General features: G+C 62.3%; 1 protein-coding gene across 1 annotated transcript in view; it reads left to right on the plus strand.

Moving 5' to 3' along the window:
• Positions 1–328: 328 nt before the first annotated feature.
• LOC117645234 (basement membrane-specific heparan sulfate proteoglycan core protein-like) overlaps positions 329–19,404 on the plus strand; it is a 110,967-nt gene continuing 91,891 nt past the window's right edge. Inside the window, exon 1 of the mRNA XM_034385285.1 lies at positions 329–361. The gene's annotated coding sequence lies outside the window, so the exon portion shown is untranslated. The remainder of the gene's footprint in view (positions 362–19,404) is intronic.

Here is a 19,404-nt window from a genome sequence, read left to right on the forward strand (position 1 = left end):
ATCGCCGGGGTTCGGCGGCGGCGACTTTTTCATTCAAAACCGATACGCTTCCAGGCCGAAGTACCTCGCGCGTTGTGCCTGCTTCTGCGGCGCGCCGCCAGAGGGCGAGGTACCGCACCGCAGTACAGCACGCCTTGCAGGGCTCTTTAACCAACAAGGACCGGTTTGCCTCCACAGTCGTTCGCCGGCATGACCGCGTGGACGTAGCGCCGCCCTGGATCACCACCCAGCCTCGCCGATGGAGTTGATGGAGTCACCGACGCCGTGCCCCCGGCGGCGCCCTCGCCGCAGCGGCCGCAGCGGCCTCGGCGCCGTGCTCGTCGTCGTCGCCGTCCTGGCGTCCGTGGCGGCAGCCATCCAGGTGAGTGCCGGTCAACCCATTGATACACGGAAAGGGCGGGCAGGGCGGGCCTGGCTCGTTAGCCCAGTGCCGGCCGCGGGGGCCGCGGGGGCCGCGGGGGCCGCGAGGTGACGAGGGCCGTTCGGGCCCTTTTAGTTCACATCGTAAGCCAGGCATTTTCATCGGAAGTGCTTTTGTTTTCTCAGCAGGCCGTAGTGGTTCGGTTTCGTCTGCTGGCCGTGGGTTGGTGTGCTCTAGCCGGTTTTTAAAAGAACTACCTGTACCTGCTGAAACATTTTCAGAGTATTTTCCGCCGCGTGAATGACGGCAGTGTTTGGGTCTGCGTTGCCGCCTTGCTTGTCTTGCCCCTGGCCTCGTCCTCGGCTCTTGTCTTCCCAGTGCAGGCTGCAGCCTCTGCAGCCCGTACCGGCCGCGCTTGGGCCACGCCACTGGCAGGCCGGCCGCCTGCTGGCCGTGCTGGCCGTGCCGGCCGCGGACCCCATACGGGTTCACACTCGGTTATGGCAACTCCCTCCTGTTCGGTCCCTTGCCCTGCCACGCCCGCCACGCCCCTCATTCTCCGATTCTCCTCGCGTCCTCTTCTCCTTCTCCTTCTCCTTCTCCTTCTCCTTCTTCTCCCGCTGCCGAACCGTGATTGGCGGACGGCTATTCCTTTTTCATGGTGACAGGTGCGATGCGGAGTGAGACCCAAAGTGCAGCGGCGACCCGTAAATGCGTCCAAAGCGTTTCGCGCACGCGGGATATTCATATTCAGATCCAGTCCGCCGGGGGGCGGAGGGGCGACTGTGATGACGCGTCGCCCGTCCGCGCGCTTCGTTTCGAGATATCGATTATTCACTACGTACCGAGTCGCAGTTTCGAGTATTCGTTGAATTTTGAGTCGACTTGGCGTGAACCTGAATAGGTTGACTGCCGTCCTGATGCATCTTTGAGGGCGGCAGGGCATTCGGCAGGGGCGAGGTTTCCTTTGCCTCGGCGGACGTGAGTGCTGCTTGTTGGCTGCAATTTTAATGTCTGTCCCCGAAATTGAATCGGTACGTGGCGTGCCGGCACTGTATCGAGTTATCGCGGCCAGGGCCTCGGCCACGGCGGGGCGGAGTGGTCGGACGCCCCGCGGAGAGGGAGAGTCAGGATTTCGAGGCGCAATTTCAAATCCAATTATTGACAAAGTTGGGGATCGAGGCGAGGCCTGGGTGACGGTATTGGGCCGCCAACCAACCATTTAAAGTTTTGTCTCTGTGGTGCCGCGACGCCGCTACGCCTCTTCAAACAAGGCGGGCCGAACCTGCCGCGACGCCTCCAAGACGCCTCCTAGACGTGCCCACAGTGGGCCCTGGGCCACGCAATGGAGTGCTACACGCGCCACTCGCGGCGAGTCACACTGGCCATGGCCCCCGTCGCGGTGGCCACCCTGCAGCCTGACTCACCCGCCAGTGGACTGATTCCCAGAGTCTTCTCTCTCGCTCGCACTCATGGGCGCCCGGTTGAGGAGCGAGAGAGACAGAGCGACGAAGCTGGGGGAATAGTCGCCGCGTCGTGCCGCCAGTAGGCCGTGTCATCGACTCATTCGGGCACACTGTATTAATAGCGAAACATGAGAACCATTCGACGCCGCTGCTTGAAAAGTTGTTACTTGTTCTTATTCCTCTAACGGTGCAGCCGCTCTGGCTGGCGCGGTCGGTTGGCCTGGCCGGGTTAACAATTAGCCGGGCGGAGCGTCTCGCGGTCCATTGTTCGGAACCGTTGATTATGCCTCGGCGACGTCGTCACGACGATGCTCATAGATTATGTCGTCATCGCCCTGGCGGCCCGCCGCCTGCCGGTCGCTGGACGCGAGCCTGGACGCCCACACTGCACGGCCCTTGAGGGTCACGACCGTGCAGGCGCCGCTTTCCGGCTCACTCAACCGAAAACCCAGTAAGGTTTTCGAGTGGAGGTGTTCTCCGAGCCCCGCTCACAGCATCCCCCCCCCTCCCCCTCCGCAAGCCCGGGCTTATCTCTTCCTGATCGCTGTATCGAAGGCGCGCGCGATAAGCACAGCGGAAGGTGTTCGGTGGGCTCGGCCGGCGCGGTGCCTGCACTGCAAGTAGTGCCCGACAGTGTGGTGGCTATTTGCAGAGATGGCGTTTCACTCTGTGAATACGGGATGGCGCTGCGCTGCCAGTCGTCTGTCGGGCCGTCGCTCTCGGCCCTCTCGGGTCCCTCTCCGTGACAGACTCGTCGCGCCTCTCGCATTCCACCTGACCGCCGGCCGCCACTTATCTTATCGGCCGCGATAGGTTTTCGCCGATCCCGATGTGAGCGCCTGCCGGCCCGACCGGCCTGCCGAGGGTGACTGACTGCACCCGTTGAGAAATTCCCTGAACCCCGGGAAACGCGCGGAGCGGTTGAAAACGCGGGGCAGACCGGTGGACGCCACCAGTGTTCCGCAAGGCTGACCTCACCAACGTCACTAACCTGACCTTAATGACACTATGAAATGCGGCAGTTCGAAGGCGGGAAACACCTATTCCTGTCATGGGCAGATAGAAACGCTCTGCTGAAAAATGCTATCCAATAAACCCCGATAGATCTTATCCTTTTTATCCGCGACCAATTTTTTGAAACCGACGCACGCAGCAGTACTCCAACCGCTAGTCCCCTGCCCTAGGAATGAAAGGTGTAATCCCTTCGTCCTTTCGCTATCTGGCTCGCTACGCGTCGCTACGTCCTCTAGGCCCGGCTGGCTATGCACACGTGTCAGCGCCGAAAAGAATTCGTTGGAGGCTATCGATTCTCAGATAGACGAACCCTGATTGGTGGAGGCCCGATCCTTGTTTTCGCCCTTTCCATGCCGGCCACTTATCGGCTCCGTGAGCTCAGCAGAGGGTTTAGTTTGTTTAGGTTAGGTTGTCCTTCGACCTGTGGTGTCTGCTTCTCCTGCAGACAGACCTGACAGACTCTCGGAATCGGTCCGCCGCTTCGCCACGATTGTCGCGCGCTGGCCGCCACACGCGTCCTCGCGCCCCTTCCCTTCCGCGAAAGCGTCCTCGTTCACACGCAAATAAACGCATTGCGAGCGGATACTATATTCTGGCGCGCCACCGTAACCCGCGGGGCGCGGCCCAGAAATCCCAGAAATAGCGGCCCGATTTAAAAATTACCCCGCGGTCTATCTCGGACCACTTGGCGCCCAGCGGGGCGTTTGCTGCATTGAGTGTCGCGCCGAAACGAGCGGCGGTCTGACGGGGAAACGGAAATTTGGCGGGAAATGGGAAATTTGGCGGGAAAGGGGAAATTTGGCGGGAGAGAGGTAGCCGCCACGTGGCTGGCTGCCGGTTGCGCCATCAGCCGGTGTGACAGTGTGACAGCAGGGTTACGCCTGTCTCTCTATCACGTAGTCATACAATATGCCCCACAGCGCGAGAGAGCGAGAGACACCTCCCGCCAGGGACGGACTTTTCGGCTGTCCCGGATGTCCCCACCCCACTCCGGGCTGCACCAATAATGAATGGGTGACAAAATATGAATTGTCTAATTCGAGGCGGGGCTGCCGCGGGGCGGGGGCCGGCTCGGGGAGGCTTAGGGATTAGGCACGGTGTTTGTAAAGTGTCGGGTGACATTAGGAGGAGGAGAAAAGGGAAATGGTAAAAATGTGACCACACGGCGCGAGGGAAGCCCCCGCTCCCTCCCCCTCCAGCGACCACCACGTCAAAGCACTCACTCTCGAGGAAGAAGCGGCAGTATGGCGTGTTGGTCGTCGCGTTGCTCGCCGAAAATGATAGACGATGGCAGTTGAGGTAAATGCTCTTAAGCCCCAGGGAGGGGCGCTGGGGCTCCGTGGGCCGCGGGCCCCACAGGGGGCACGAGGGCATCGCGGGGCCGCGGGCCGCTGGGGTGGTCCACTCGCTCCGGTGCCAACGCCCTGGCCGACGCCCCGGCCGACGTGGCCGCCCTCCGGCAGCACACCCTCCAGCACCGCGACGCACGCCGTGCGTGCACATACTGCACAGGCACCAAGTTCCCGCCACCGTCAAAAATTACCCAATTCTCATCACCAAGATTTGGTTAATTTCGCGTGTTTAGTGGACTCGCGCCGGCCGGGGATGCAACCCGACGTAATCTTCCCCTAATGAGGCAAAGCAAGCAAAGCCACAGGGCAGTGGGTTAGGCGCGGCACCCAGGGCGGCCTTCGCTCTGTCCTCCTCGCACTCCAGGGCCGTCCCGCGGCCGTCCCGGAGCGCGCGAGAGAGACAGAAGACGGTAATTGGCGCTTAAGCAGTCCTCGCGGCGAATACGCTGATAATGGTGTGCGAATAGTCCCGGCCGTGAATCACTCTCTCGCGAGCCTTGTTGTCTAATTTGTATGAATCGGATGGTATCTGGCAGATCGCGCCTGCACGTCCCGCGCCTCGCGTCGCGGAGGTGGGGCGGGGCGGGGCGGGGCGGGGCGGGGCGCGCGAATCTCCACACGGCTCGGCCACAAATCACAGCGGCGCTGTGGGGCCGGCCGCCCGCCGCGGCTCGTGCACCACACACACACACACACACCTACACACACTCTCACACACACAAACACACACACACGGGGCCCGGCCTATGCATTTGCGGCTCGCATTCAAAGTTGAGCTGCTTCCAAGATAAATAATACACAGTGCAGCCCCGGCGCTGCAGCGCGTTGCTGCAGCAGGCTGGCCGGGCAGGGGGTGCGTACGGCTGTGCCCCGTGCGTGCGTGTGTGTGTGTTAGTGTGTGTGTTTGCTCACGTTCCATCCAGCGATAACAGGCGCAGCAGGCGAAAGGAAAGGATATCACACGCAGGAGAAAAATGGAAAAAAAAAGTTTTTGTGAAATTGGCGTCAACGTTCGATTCGAACAGTGGCTGCTGCCGCGTTGCCAGGTCGGCATTCGCGCCGCAGAGATTCCTTCGTTGCACTCGGGCGTGTTCTCACCTGCGTCCTGCTGACAGTGCACAGCGCGGGCAGCGCGGGCAGGCGGCGGTGAAGTGCAGGACCGTGTTTCCAATGTGACAGAAACCGTAGACAATTATATTATCGCCACCGCCATACTCAATCCGACTTTACTTTCAAGAGAGAGGGAAAAAGGGGGGGGGGAGGCCATCATCACATATAAGCCTCTATGCGCCTCTGAAGTCCATCCGAATAATCGTCATAATTGTGATTTGTGGGAATATTTTGTCGGGAACAAAACCCCATCTGCGTCAGGGAAGCGACTGATAATTTGTGAGAGGACACCAGATCAACTTTCACCAAAATTTTTTTTTTTCAAAATGAATGAAAATTTTAAAATTGGAAGGATACGAATGTTTGCAGTCGCCTGGAATTCGACGTGCGATGCGTGTGGGCTTGGCTTTGGGATGTCACTGCGTGGGAATCGTTATGACTTTCTACCCGCGTTTTGTTTTTTGCTCGGAACGGAAATTGCATGTGGATGCCTAGAGGTGCGACAGTGAGTGCGAGAGAGACGCAGCGTGCTTGACACGACGGGCGCCTCATTGTCTCCGCACCGCGTGTTACTGCGCGTTACTGCCTATTGTGCACGCACTATACGCCCCACGCCACTTTATTGGGCGATTCGATTAATATGCGGCGAGCAAGGGTCTTGAATGAATGGGTCCACAGGGTGGCCATCTCCATAGGAAACCGCGTGACACAAGCTATACACGCACTTTGTATACCAAATTTCTAAAATTTTCAAGCACAGCGGCGAAGTTTGTGACTCTTTTTCTTTTTGTGGTTGGTGTGGCTGGCTGCAGTGAATGAGTCCTGATCGGCCTGCACGCGGGCGGCGCGGCTCTGTTTTGATGGGTCCTGGCACCACGCCGCCCTAGTGTAGCACGGCCTCCGCCTCCACCTCCGCGTGGCTCGGCAGGCCCGGCATGCCGCCCCGCAGTCCGGACGCGTCGCGCGGCTTCGCGGCTTTGGTGGCCGGCAAGGCGAGGCGAGGCAGGCAAGGCAGTGTTTGGCCCCGGCCTGCACGCTGTCCCCCCGTTGGCACACTGCCAGGCGGTCCGGCCGGGGCGGCGGGGGCCACGGCGACGTGGGGGCGGCGGGGGATCACCTGGCTAATGACTGAAGCTGCGTCTGTCTGCCCGCAGTCTGCATAGTAGACGAGCTTCGCTGTCGTCGCTCTGTCTCTCTCGCACTCTCGCGGCCTGGTGCGAGAGGGACAGAGCGACCTCGACGAATCTCGGAATCAGTACACGTCGCCCTCCGCCTCCAAGCACGACGACCTATCGGCGCAGTGGATAACACTAAGTTGATTAAACAACCCAAAACTTTATTTAAAAATTTAAAGAAATTCCAGTAAAATTCTAAGAAACTTCAAGAAAAATTCCACGTTTTTCAAAAGGATTATTTTTGTGTCCAAACCCAACGTCTTTCAATTTTTTTTCAAATCTGCTGTATCTTTTTCGGTGAGTGAAAATTGGCTGCACAGAGTAATTTCACACACACACATCTGTGATGTTTGATCTGTGCGCGGTGGCGGCGCTTGTCTGCTGCCGGGCCGGGCGGGGCGGGGCGGGGCCGAGGTGGCCGAGGAGGCGCGGGGCGTCTCAATCAACTCTGCTGCTGCAGCGCCGACGTCTTTAACTCGGCGTGTATGATTAGGCCGGCCCTCTGGCAACGCTCTGCGTGTGTTCGTGTGTGTGTGCGTTCGTGCGTGTGTGTGAGTCGTGTGTAAATTGTAGGTGTCACACGCGTGCCGCCCCAGCCATTTGTCGACACCTCGCGGTCCTAGCCGGTCCCGGCAGTCCCGGTGGGTCCTGGACGGTCTAACGAAGTGGCGCGCGCCGCACGGCTTCACGGCTCACGCGACGTGTCTAACTTGCAGTCCGCACACGCACGCGTGCCTTCGCGAGCGGGGCGGGGCGGGGCGGGGCGGCATTATTCCTACGATGGGCTGACCGAAAGCGACTAGGTTCGAAGTCGAGTCGAGCTGGCGGCCGCGGGATGTGACTTATGTGACACTGTGACGGCTTGCCGGTTCGTTCGTTTGCGAGTGTCGGCGCAGCGGGGAACGCGGGGCGAACGTGTTCGTGACGAAGTGACGCGTGTGATGACACTCCTAATGACGCGATGATGACACGTCTGGTGACAATCGCACAAAGGGGGCTGGCTGGCTTGGGCTGGCTGCACGGCCGTGTGGCTTGCGCCTTTTGAGCCGGCGGCCGCGTCCGAAGGGACAGCCGAAGATTATTAGCCTCGGGGGCTTCCCCGACCCCGGCCCCTCGGACGCCCCGCACGCGGCCCCGGGGCACGGCGTGGCGGCCGCGGCGTGAGTCCGTCCTCTCCCTCTGTGAGCGAGAGCGCCTCGAACTTGGAGAGCAATCCGGGCCGACTGGCCGCGACCTGGTGCACCTGACTGCTGCACTGGTAACGCAGTCCTTGTGGTGGCTGAGGCGGCTAATCGGAGCCGCGGGTCGCGGACTGGACTGCTTGTCTGACCTGTGACACCATTAAAGCCCTGCCGGCACTACCCGGCACTGGCACTGCCGGCATTGCGCCGTATTGACTGCCCCACGCCGAGCCAAGCCGTCAGTATCAATCAGGCCGCGGACGCCGCGCCGCCACGCCTCGGCCACGCCCGCGCGAACGGCGGCGTATCTGCCACTGGCTCCGAGAGTCGCTTTCGTCGCGCTGTCTCTCTCGCACCCGTGGGGCGGCCCGTGTGGGTGCGAGAGAGACAGAGCGACGGAATCAGTCTGCTGCCCCGCGCGGCCCGGCACCGCATCTGCTCTCCAGATCTGTGTTTACTACCGAGGTTCTCCTCCTCTAGCTCGCGACTCGCGGCTTCTAGTGCACCGGAATGTCGCGCTGCTCCGTATCTCAGATTCCAGTGTGGCGCCCGAGAGGTCGATTCTAAATTTCGATTCTCGCCGCGGAAGCAAAGTCTCGGCTCGGACCACCCAACAGCTGAGCGCGTCCGCGGCGCTGGGCCGGCGGGGCACCGGGGGACCCTGGCTGATTCAGTGCCCCGTCGGTCTGTCTCTCTCGCTCTCGTGGGGCGTCCCGAGGAGGTGCGAGAGAGACGGAGCGACGAAAACGCTCTGCTGGTGGTGGCGGTGGGCTGGGCATCCGCGACGACGCGGCATCGGCACGTTTCTGCGGTGCGGCCCACTGTTCTGCACGCCGCCCAACGCCGCCCTGCCCCCCCGCCGGCCGCTGAGTCATCAGACGCAACGCACGCAGCGCCCTGACGCGGTCACTTCCTCCTTTTCCGTGCGCGACCAACCCATTCCCAGCGGCCACCGTATCGAGCGTGTCCATCAACGACACTAATCCCTGGCCGCTTGAATGCTGTGAATCAGCTGCTGGCTTCGCGGGGCGGGGCGGGGCGGGGCTCGCTCTAGTGGGTCATTGTCGGGGGGATGCGGCTGGCCCATGTCTGGTAATTTGCCTAAATGGTCGGTGCGGCGACCGAGATGGGCCGCGTCGCCTACCTCGCAGGCGTCCCTGCTCGGCGTGCTCGCTCGCTGCGGTCCCCTTCGCTTTTTCTGCCGGTTGCTTTCGGCGCGCTTTTTTGCGGCGCCGCCTGGTCCGAACGCCACAGCGCTACAGCGCGCTAACCGCAGACTCGGCAACAAGCGGGCCAATGCCCTCCGTGAGTCACCTCGCGTCGCCCAATGAGAGGGCCAGCCAGCCAGACCAAATAAAACATCATTTCAGTATTCGGGTGACTTTGGTCGCCCCGGGAGGGGGGGGGGGGGGGGGTCGGTAATGGAACGGTACATGGAGGCAGCACAGCCAGCATTGATGCGGGTCGGAATTGGCTGTTAACGCGCTCGCGTCTTCCGACACGTCACTGTCAATTGTTTGTTTAGTGCGTCGCGGTCTCAATTCGCGTGATGGAACACCCATCGCGGCCCGAGGAGAAACAATTTCGAGTTTTCCGGACCGATTCGCTGATTGGCCCGACACCCAGATTGACTTGCAGTGCAGGCCCGCGAGGGCGGCGACCTGCTGCGATTGCGATCGGACCGTCGCGTGGACACGACTGTGACTGGCCTTGTGGGGAACTAAGGAACTACTTGGCCTATCGGCACTAAAGAACCGAATCGTCGATTCCGTCCAATGGAGGAGGCCTATAAAGGAGCGGTAAACTCGGTTCGGCCCTCGGCCCGCCGCTTTCAAAAGCCTCTTCTTTGGCCCGGCGACTCGCCTTTGGGCTGGGAGCTTGGAAGCAGCTTACCTGCGATGACTTTCACTTTCTGTTTATTTTCCCACTTGGCCTGCAGCCTGGCCTGCATGGCTGCAGCGCCGCGCGGCGACGGGGCGGCCCGAAGTGTCCAAGGGTTTGTATTGATACTATCAGGCGGTCGGTAGGCTAGGGCCGTGCCGTGTCGTCCCAAATGCGGCTCCCACGACAACGGGTTGAAAATTGTCAAGATTTTGCTGTCAGATTGGATTGGAAGCCTACATGTAAAGAGGAAAACTAGTATTTTTTCCGGTTTCCTGCTTGGGGTGTGCATAGTGCGAGAAGCGAACTTCCTAAAGTCCATACCCTAAAAATACCGATGTCTAGCTTTCGACCGCATTGGACAATCAAGAAATTGCACGTTGCTCTTTTTGTTTGCGCGCTGACCCACAAAAATGCCTGCGCCCTGGCGCTGCAGCCACCCAGACCTCGGCAGAGGCGAGCCAGAGGCGCTTTCGGGGGACTGGAGATCTGGAGCTGCAGGGATCGTTGAAAGCCGCTCTACAAACAGCCGTGCATCTTGTCTTTCTGCGCCTCCTTTCTGGCCGCGGCCCGGCCGACGGCGAGCTCTGGGGCAAGCGGCGGAGCGAAGCCGAGCGAAGCGCGGCCGCCTTCGCAGCCTGGCAGTCTCGCAGTCGCCGAGGGGGCGGAACTTACGATGCCGATTTTCGACGGTTATGGCTCGCTAACGAAGCTACCTACCAGCGCAGTACTCAGGAACAAAGCCTAGACATTAAACCCCTACGTGAAGCTCTGACAACTCACCCCGAGGCAGGACGTCCGACCAAACCCGACGGTGGGACACTGCGGGACGGTCCCCTTGGTGCATCCCTGTGTCCGTTTGCTCTGCGGATCGGCCGCCGATGCGCCCATGCGGCTCTGACAACAATGCACTCCACTCGATCGGATCGGTGCCGACTTGAGTGGCTGCCAAATGGTTTGCCCTGAGTGAATAAAGGTGGGGGCGCCTGATGCCGGCTACAAACAAGCTGGCCCGGGGGAAGGCCCGCGAGAGGGACGCCCGCCCAGAGAGAGGCCCGCCTAGACCAGAGTCACCCGAAAAGCGTCGCCCAAAGTCACCTTAAAACACAATTTTAAGGCGTCTGTCAACGTTTTGACCAAATTTGCGGCGCCACTGCTCTCACACTGAGGCGAGAAATCTCACTCCGTAACAAAGGCATGCTGAAGGAAGGTTCAAAGACCACCCACCCGTCGAGGGAGTACGATTTTCCGCCTTGGATTCGACGCAGTGGCTGTCTGAACTCAGCCCAAACAACGGTGTCTACACGTTACCGTTTCGACCAACTTTGCGGCAATACTGTTTCCAAACCAGAGCGCGGGAAATGGCACTCCTCCCTAGGCCGCTGGTGTCGGTGACAGGTTAGCGTCCGCGTCTGGCGGCAGGCCGTCGTCTTGGCAGCCCCTCGAGGTGCCCGTCGTGGCGTGCCCTTGCCCGCCCAATCACGCCCTTGATCTTCCTGCTCCGCGCGGCTTGCCGGTCTTGCCTTGTTGACGCTGCGACTCAGCGGGCCGTCGGCTTGCCCTCGGCGTGTGCCGCCAGGCCGCCACCACTCGACCCAGCGCGCGGCCGACGCGGTCTACCCCGAGATCAACTCCATCGACCTGCAGGGCGATTCCGAACCGCGCCATCCGCCTCTCTCGCACTCGTGGGGCGTCCCGCTTCGGCGAGAGAGAGGCCGAGTGCGTTCGGAGGCCCTCCGGGGAGGAGGAGAAGACCGCCCTCAGTCTGGCGCGGCGCGCGCCCCGATGCGTGGGGGATTGCAAACTTACGCCCGAACATGCAAAACACACATTGTCCGTGCCACCGCCGTTTTTACTGCGTTGTCCATGGTCGAGCAATCCCATGCCGGCAGTCCAGTCCGGTCCAGCTAGGCGCCGCGCTGGCCGCTCCACCTGGGCAAAACATTGCATCGCATTGGGGGGAGGAGCGGGACGGCTCTGGGTGGGGGCGGTTCGGACCGGTGACACGGCACAAATTAACGCCCCGAGAAAAGAGCCGGGAAGCGGCGGGGAGGGCGTGGAGGCTGCCAGGAACAACCTGGCCGGGGGTGGGGTGGGGTCCTTTACTCACCCCTTCAACGCGCCAACGCGCACGTGCTTTCGCTTTCGTGGCACTCTTCGATCTTCGATTCCAGTGACAGTGGCGTGTGTGCACGCGTGCGTCCTTGGCGCCTCCAAGGTCGACCGGCGGGCAGCGGTGGCAGGCGGCGCCGCACTCCTTGACGTGCTCCAGGACGGACGGGTGTCAGCACTTTACGCGACCCCCCGTGGCGGGAAACCCCGAGGACCTGAAGCAGGCCATCAGTTTGTAAGACAGTACGATTCGAATTTGGCGCCTATGCAGTCGTCGTTTGGCCATGGAACAAGTAACCAGGCCCGAAACCAGTGTGATCCGGCCACGCAGCCGCATCATCACGACACACCTCGCGTTGAGCCAAGTTCGCGCAAATACCCTAATATTGTCTAGAATACGGTGGCTGCCAATGAGGAAGTACAGTAAACTGAGGCCGCGGTGCCGCGGCGGGCTGGTTTATTGGTCTGTTAACGCCCCTCCCCCCTTTTCCCCCGGCTGCCGGAAGCCCACCCACCCCCTCGCCCGCCCCGCCCCTCCCTGCCCGTTTCGGATGTTTAGGAGGCTGCTGCCGCGCTGCCGCGCTGGCGCTGACGAAGCATGTCAAGTCCAAGTTCGCCGCGCCGGCCGGCTTCTGCCCGGCCTATATGCACGCTTGGAACGGCGAAGCACCTCGTTAGCAAGCTCACCGCTAAAAACTGCTCCACTTCGGGTGGAATCGAACCCGCGCCCAAAGCACTGCACCGCGACTGCACCGTTCCGTCGCTGGCGCTTTGAAAGCGGGCCCTAGCGTCCCGCCCCTCGCGGCAGCGCGGCAGCAAGCTGCTGTTTGTTTACCTGGCCGCGCCCTCTGGTCGCTCTGCCTCTCTCCCACTCACGGGGCGGCACGGAGGAGTGCGAGAGAGACAGCGAGAGAGACTGCCGGTCCAGCCCGTCCCGTACGCGCTTATCTTATCCAGGCCAGAGATGCGCCGCCGCGCCGCCGCAAGGCCGGAAGGGCACTGCACTGGTATGCAGGCATGCAGCGTGGTCCCGCGGTCCCACACCACGAAAAGCAACCCGTCCTTTCTGGCGCGGCACTCGAACCCTCGGCCCTCCCTCCCCACTGCCGGTCCAGTCTGCGCTGTGTCTCTCCGCCGCCCTTATGACTCCGCACAAGGGCCATAACATCCTAATTAGGCACCACTGGGCGGAAAGGGGAGGGGGGGGGTCACGTCCTAGGTGCGGATGCGGAGGCCTGCGGATGGACTGGCGAAAGGCGGGGCGGGGTGGAGGCCCTGGGGTGGCCGGCTGGTGTGGGGACACCAGTGGGGACAGAGCCGAGGTGGTTGCAGCAATTACTGGGAAAGGCCACGACGCCGGGGTGGGGTGGGGGTGGGGGTGGGGGTGGGGGTGGGGGTGGGGGTGGGTGGGGGTGGGGTGGGGGTGGGGGTGGGGGTGGGGGTGGGGGGTTCGGCCAGAAAGCTGCGTGCTGGATTGGGGCGTCCGCCTGGCTGCTCCCCCTGTTCTTTGCATCAGGAGGCGTTCATTTGAACAGCAGCGTTTTCGTTTTTTGTTCTTTGTGTTTTGTGCGTTGGGAGAGGATAGACAACGGGTGCGAGGTGGTCGTCCCTGCCCTGCCGCCCCTTTGCCGGCGTGGCGGCGGTGTGGCCACGGGGCAGACTCGCCAGACTCAGGCCAGGCCGGGCTCGCCCCACCGCTTCCTGGCGCGCGATATTGGTACAGGAATCAGGAAATTACGCCCCAAAGCTGCCTGCTGCCTTCTGCGCGCCCTTTCCTGCTCGTCCCGGTGCGGTGGCGCCGGTGGGGCTGGTCGCTGGAAACGACTTACGGTGGCGGGGTGGCGGACCGGTCTGCAGGCTTCCGCGAGGCTGGCGGCTCCTTTTCATCCCCAGGGTGGCCCACCCGCCGACCCGACGACCTGCCGACCCAACCGACCCGCCGACCCACCGACCCGCCGACCCGCCGACTCACCGCCCCGCCAAATCGCCGACCCGCCGACCCGCTGAACCGAATTCGCACTGCTCGCGCCGCTCTTTGCACACCTGAGTGTTGCGTGCGCGCGTGCCGCGGCCCAACGCATGCGCCGCGCGACGCACGCAACAGCTGGGCAAAGGCAGTGCAGCTGTCGCGCCGCGCGTCGCCGCGTCCTCGCCGTGCAACTTTGTCGCTTGCAGATGCATTGCCGTGGCGCTTTGCGTGGCGCTGGCAGCGGGGCAGCCCGTGATTCCGTTCGCACTTGGATGTGTGTTTTCACCGTTTTGCTCATTCGAACATTTTCTCCGTCTTTTTCCAGGTGAGTACCTTGGCCGCTTTAGCTGCCCGCAGCCCGGTGAGCACTCGCCCGCCCCGCCGCCCACGGAGAGACGTGTCTGGCGACCCAGCGCCGGGAGCACCGACCATGCACGGAGTGCGCGGACCGACGACCGGTCGTCGAGAAGCACTTGCTGGCTGTGTGTGCTGTGCTGTTGCCGAGGAGTCGAGGCCCGGAACTCGGTGCATCGGCCTCCCGGCCTCCGCCAGGCCTCCGCCAGGCCTAGGCGACTAGGCTTCGAGGCCGCACACAACACAAGGGCTTAGCAAGCATCTTTCCTGCCGAGCGCGTCGCTTGAACGAGCCCCCACGAAAGGGCCCGTCCGCGAGCACCGCGAGCACCGCGAGGGAGGAGAGGTAACAGCCCCGCAATATTTCATCGATACCCCGTGCGCAAGGTTGGGTTCGTCATTCGAATTAACATTTAGAGTCCCTCGGGCGCGGGGTAGCGGGCCATTTCTCTGGCCGCGGCTGTCACAACGCACGTCAACACGACCTCGCGCGACCCGCCCCCACCCCTCCCTCCCCTCGGCCGGCTGGCTGCACGAGGGCTTTCCAAGAGGGATGGAGGAGGATTGGGGCCCGCTTGTAGGGGCGCGGATGAGACGCCGCCGATGAGGACGACATTGTCCTGGCCCACCTCCGCGTCGCCGAGCGCGCCGAGCGCGCCGAGCGCCAAGGTGGGGCTGGTGGCGGAGCAGCCACGCCGGCTGCACACTTATCGGGCGCCTCCCCATCGGCCCCATCCCCCGAGCCGAGCCGAGGCCCTTCGAGGCGCGGAAGGTGCTGAGCCGCGGCGTGGCGTGGCGGCGCCCCACCCCCAGCTTAGCCGCGGCGTATTGTCACATATCGTCACGTCTGGCGTGACGCCGCGTGACGCCGCGCCCGGCCCGTCACGTTCGCGTCGTGTCGCCGCGGCCGCCGCGACCCTGACTGGCGCTGCGCGCGCCGCTCGGCTCCCCCACGTCGCGGTCGTGGGTTCGAACACCAGCGAGACTGCCCCGGGCCCCGCGCGCAATTTCTCATCCCGGTGCCGGCAGCTCTGCTTCCGCCGCTGATTCCCACCCGACTTCCGGCGCGCCTCTTCCAGTGTACAGGCGCTCGCGTGAGGCCTGCGCACCGCGCGGCCGAGGGCTAGGCCGGGCAGCGCCGCTGTTTGGGTGGCCCCGTCGTTTAGCCCCGGTTATTTAGGCCTCGGCCTCGGGCACTGCTCGGAAGGACGTCGGGCCGAGGGCTGGCCGAGGGCTGGCCGCGGCCGTGCACCTGCTGGGTAGCCGTCCTGTGAATAGCCGACGGCCAGCTGCGAATACCACCGCTGCCGTCCGGGATGGCCCAGGATGATCCAGGGTCCGCGCTTTGTGCGGTACCCTCTCGTCGAAGCGCGGCTGGCGGTGAAAGGGGAGGGGGGGGCTCCCCCGCGGCGCTGCCGCCATGGAGACAGAGGCGGTGCCGCAGAGGGCCAGGAGGCGAGCCAGGAGGCCATGGAGTGCCTCGGTAAAGAGGCGTGCTGCCGCCCGAAACAACGTTCTTCATTGAATTGTCTTGCCCGGAAAGCTTTCAAGACCTCCGCGGTGGCGTGGCGTGGCGGGGCGTGGCGGGGCGTGGCGGGGCGTGGCGGGGCGTGTTGGGGCGTGGCGGGGCGTGTTGGGGCGTGGTGGGGCGGGGCGTGGCGGGGCGTGTGTCCCGACCCAGGTCGTGGCCGAGGCCCGGCCCGGCGGGGACCCGACTTATTGATGAAATATGGAATGTCATCCCACATCGAGCCGCCAGCCCGCGCCAGCCCGGCGGCACACTGACAGGACGAGCAAGGATGAAGCAGCGAGGAACAAGGGAAAGGAAAGGAAGAACGGAGCCGAGATTCGAATCAAGTTACGGGGAGCAGCTGGCGTCGTGACCGCACAGGCCGTGTAGACCGTGTGCTGCGGCGTTCCGCGTTTTTCTAGCCGCTTGCCCGGCGCGGCGCGCTTCCCCCGAGGTGCTAACCGAACCGCCCCGCCCCGCCCCGCCCCGCCCCCAGCCACCCGCATTCCCTGCCTGGCCGGCCTGGCCTTCCCTGCGCCGCGTCACCGCTCACAGCGTCTCCAGCGCCCGTCCTGCTGCTGGAGTGAGACGCGGGGCGCCTTGCCGGCCCGCCTGCTTTCGGGTCCGGCCGCCAGGGCGCGCCGCTCGTAAACTTAACGCCCGCCGGCTCGCGTTACTTTGGCAGCCAATCAGTGCGCGTCGCGAGGACTCAGCACGGTGTAGCCGGGCGGGGTGACGCCGGGCGACGCTATGCGGCCGATGCAAGCGCGCCGTCGCACCTCGCCGTTACATTGTAGCCGTGATCCTGCATCGCTGCCGGGGGTCCCGTGCGAGGGGGGGGGGGGGGGTCGCCTCGCCGATCTCACACTGCGATGGCCCCCTCGCTGAAACACAAGCTGCCCGTGGAGGCGCCTCGCCGCGGTCCTCGGCCGTCCTCGGCGGTACTCTCTTTCGGTTCGGGCTCGGCCGTGTCGCTATCAATGAGTCCAAGGACGCGTGGCGGCGCGGCCCGGTTTCGTTTTCGGACACGTGTAATCGGAATCGTCAACGCGAGCCGACGGGTGAAGACTAATCCCGAACCATTGGGACTCGGTCGTGAGATTGGTGCCTTGCTGTATGGTGAAGTGGACGTTGGCTCCAAAGACGATGCTACCCCCTTCCCGGTGGGAGGACATCATTTCGGGCGACGGTTTAGAATGATTCCGCACAGGTCTCGCCGCCCTGGCGCCGTGTGTGCGAGAGAGACGGCAGCCAGACTGGGCATCGTGGCCGGGATTAGCGCCCTCGCCACTGAGCTTTTTGTCCCACAGCCATGCCGTAAAGCCCGCTCCAGGGTAAGCCCTGGCCGAGCCCTTGGCCCTGCGAGACGCGAGGCGCCGAGAAATGAACTTTCGGACAAAGCCCGCCTCGCCTGCAACGAGAATCCAGTGTGCCAGTGTGTCAGCGCGTCACTAGGCCGGGCTAGCCGGCAAGGCAAGGCAGACCGGAGCGACAATGGCGACTTGCAGGACTCCGGGCCGGAAGAAAAGAACGGAGCGAAAAACTCTCCTCGAATGACGTCATTCGGTTCGGTTTGCGTACTCCACCGGCCAACATTGTAACAGTCGGTCGAGTGGACAGGCTGTATCTTAATCCCCGCTGGTCGGCCGGGGGGCGCCGGGGCCCTCGACCTTGGGCCCGCCTGATTGGCTCGTTGGCACGGTGGCGCGTCACGCTCGACAGGGCGAATTAGCGCTCCGAATTGACTTGTCAAAGCGCGGGAAGACGGCCCGGGCCCTTCAGGAGCGCTGCCAAACCGGTGTCATGTCGGAGGAGGGGGAGGAGTCCTGGCAAATTTCTGTGCACAACGTCCCGTCCTCGCGCGACCTTGCGCGTCCCTGTCCCACTTGCAAGATGCAATGCACTCTGCAACTGCAAGATGCAAGTGCAAGATGCAGCATGGCTCCTCTCCGGGCTGACGGCGCCGGATTCGAGTGATACAGCCTCGCGATTGGATAGCGGCAGGGCCGCCAGGCAGGTGAGGCCCCCGAGGGGGAAGGGGGTGGGGCACTTCTTGAGGTGCTCTGCCTTATCAGCAGGCCGCCGCTGCTGCAGCCAGCGCGTTCCACGAGCGCATCCCGTCCCGTGCCTCTAAAAATACCCTCGCCGATGTTTGACGAGCTCGACTCTGAATTATCGAATTATTTGGAGTCGCTTCTTTATTTTGGTCGCTACGGGAAACCCATACGCTTGTTGTCGGTCCGCGTTGATTTGTCGCCGTTTCTACGTGCCATAAATGCGGGTGTCCTCTTCCCTCGCTCGACTCCCTTCGCCGTCCCTCCCTCTCTCTCTCTCTCTCTCTCTCTCCCTCTCTCTCTCTCCCTCTCTCTCTCTCTCTCTCTCTCTCTCTCTCTCTCTCCCTCTCTCTCTCTCTCTCTCTCTCTCTCTCCCTCTTTCTTTCTCCCTCTCTCTCTCCCTCCCGCCGCGGGGCGCCGTGTTGCTGCGGTTTGCCGCGGGGATTTGTAACTTCTTGGGACTTACTTGACGCGCTGCCGTAAATTGCGACATTTTTTATGCTTTGTGTTTTCTTTTTATTTTGTCCCTTTGTGATTTTTGTTTTTATTTCTTTTTCGTTTTTTTTTGTATTTCCGTTTCGTGCTGGACGTAAGAAGAAGCACACGACGCCGACGACGAAACGTAAAGTGTCTGGCCGTCTTCCCGCCCGCACCTCCACAGTATATTCTGTCTTCTCTTTTGGTTTATGTCATGACAACTTTTGTCTCTGACCCTCTCGTCGGTCTGTCTGTCTGTCTGTCTGTCTGTCTGTCTGTCTGTCTGTCTGTCTGTCTCTGTCCGTCCGTCCGGGGTGTACATGCTAATAACTGACGTCACTCGTTCGGCTCCCGCGGTTCCCACGCGTGCCCACCAGTGTGTCAACAGGTGGCTCCTGATGAGGATGACGACCATGCGTGTGTGTGTGTGTGTGTGTGTGTGTGTGTGTGTGTGTGTGTGTGCGTGTGTCTGTGTGCGTGCTGCTCCATTACGCATGTCACACCTGCTGCTCGGGATGGACCGTGGACAAGCGTTCCCGTTTACTATTTGCGCGTTTATTTTTAGTCTTTTGTAACTCCCAATAGATGGGGGCCCCTTCCCCGAGGACGGCATGACGTGTCTGTGTGCGTGTGAGGCTGGCGGGGGCGTGTCGGGCTCGGTGTCGGACTCGGTGTTGGGGAGGACAGACCGGGTCGCCCGCCAAAGTTATGAACGCCGTGCCTCCACGAGGCGGCGCCTGACTCCCGACAAGAAGTACAGAAAGCAAGCAGCGCCCCGAGGAAGCGGCCGACAGTGTCGTGGCGAGATTTCTTGAAGGCGAAACACCGGCTGGGGGCGTGGAGGGGGGGGGGTGTCTATATAGCAGGATTTTTCAAGAGTGACGCGCGCTTGGTCCGCGATCTAACAGAGCCTCGGCGGCGTGGCCGTGGACGCAGTGGGTGGCGCTGATGTCATGCCACACACAGGGTGCCGCAACGTCGCACGTGTGTGAGTGTGTGTGTGTGTGTGTGTGTGAGAGAGAGAGAGAGAGAGAGAGAGAGAGAGAGAGAGAGAGAGAGAGAGAGACAGGCGAGAGCGGCGTGAGTAGCCTTTGCCAATGCTGCTATAACTCTCTGCGAATCCGCATATCGCCTTTACAGGTCACCCGACGTCCGGTGTTGGAGTTGGCGCTGCTGAGGCGACTCCTCGCGCAAATTTATGCGAAAAATTAAGGCGAGAAAAAAAATCCTGCTTCAAAAAACGTTACAGAGTTCTGTAACTTCTTTGTGTGCTGCTAGTTTCATTTGGTTCGAAGGAGCTTGGACGTATTTTGCCGAACTGCGTGAACAGCTTGCCGTGTCGTGTCCTGTAGTACCACGCACCGCCGCCGTGAACTTGGTGTCGGCGTG

This window comes from Thrips palmi, unplaced genomic scaffold, assembly GCF_012932325.1.
Source record: "Thrips palmi isolate BJ-2018 unplaced genomic scaffold, TpBJ-2018v1 HiC_scaffold_1, whole genome shotgun sequence".
NCBI classification, from domain to species: domain Eukaryota; kingdom Metazoa; phylum Arthropoda; class Insecta; order Thysanoptera; family Thripidae; genus Thrips; species Thrips palmi.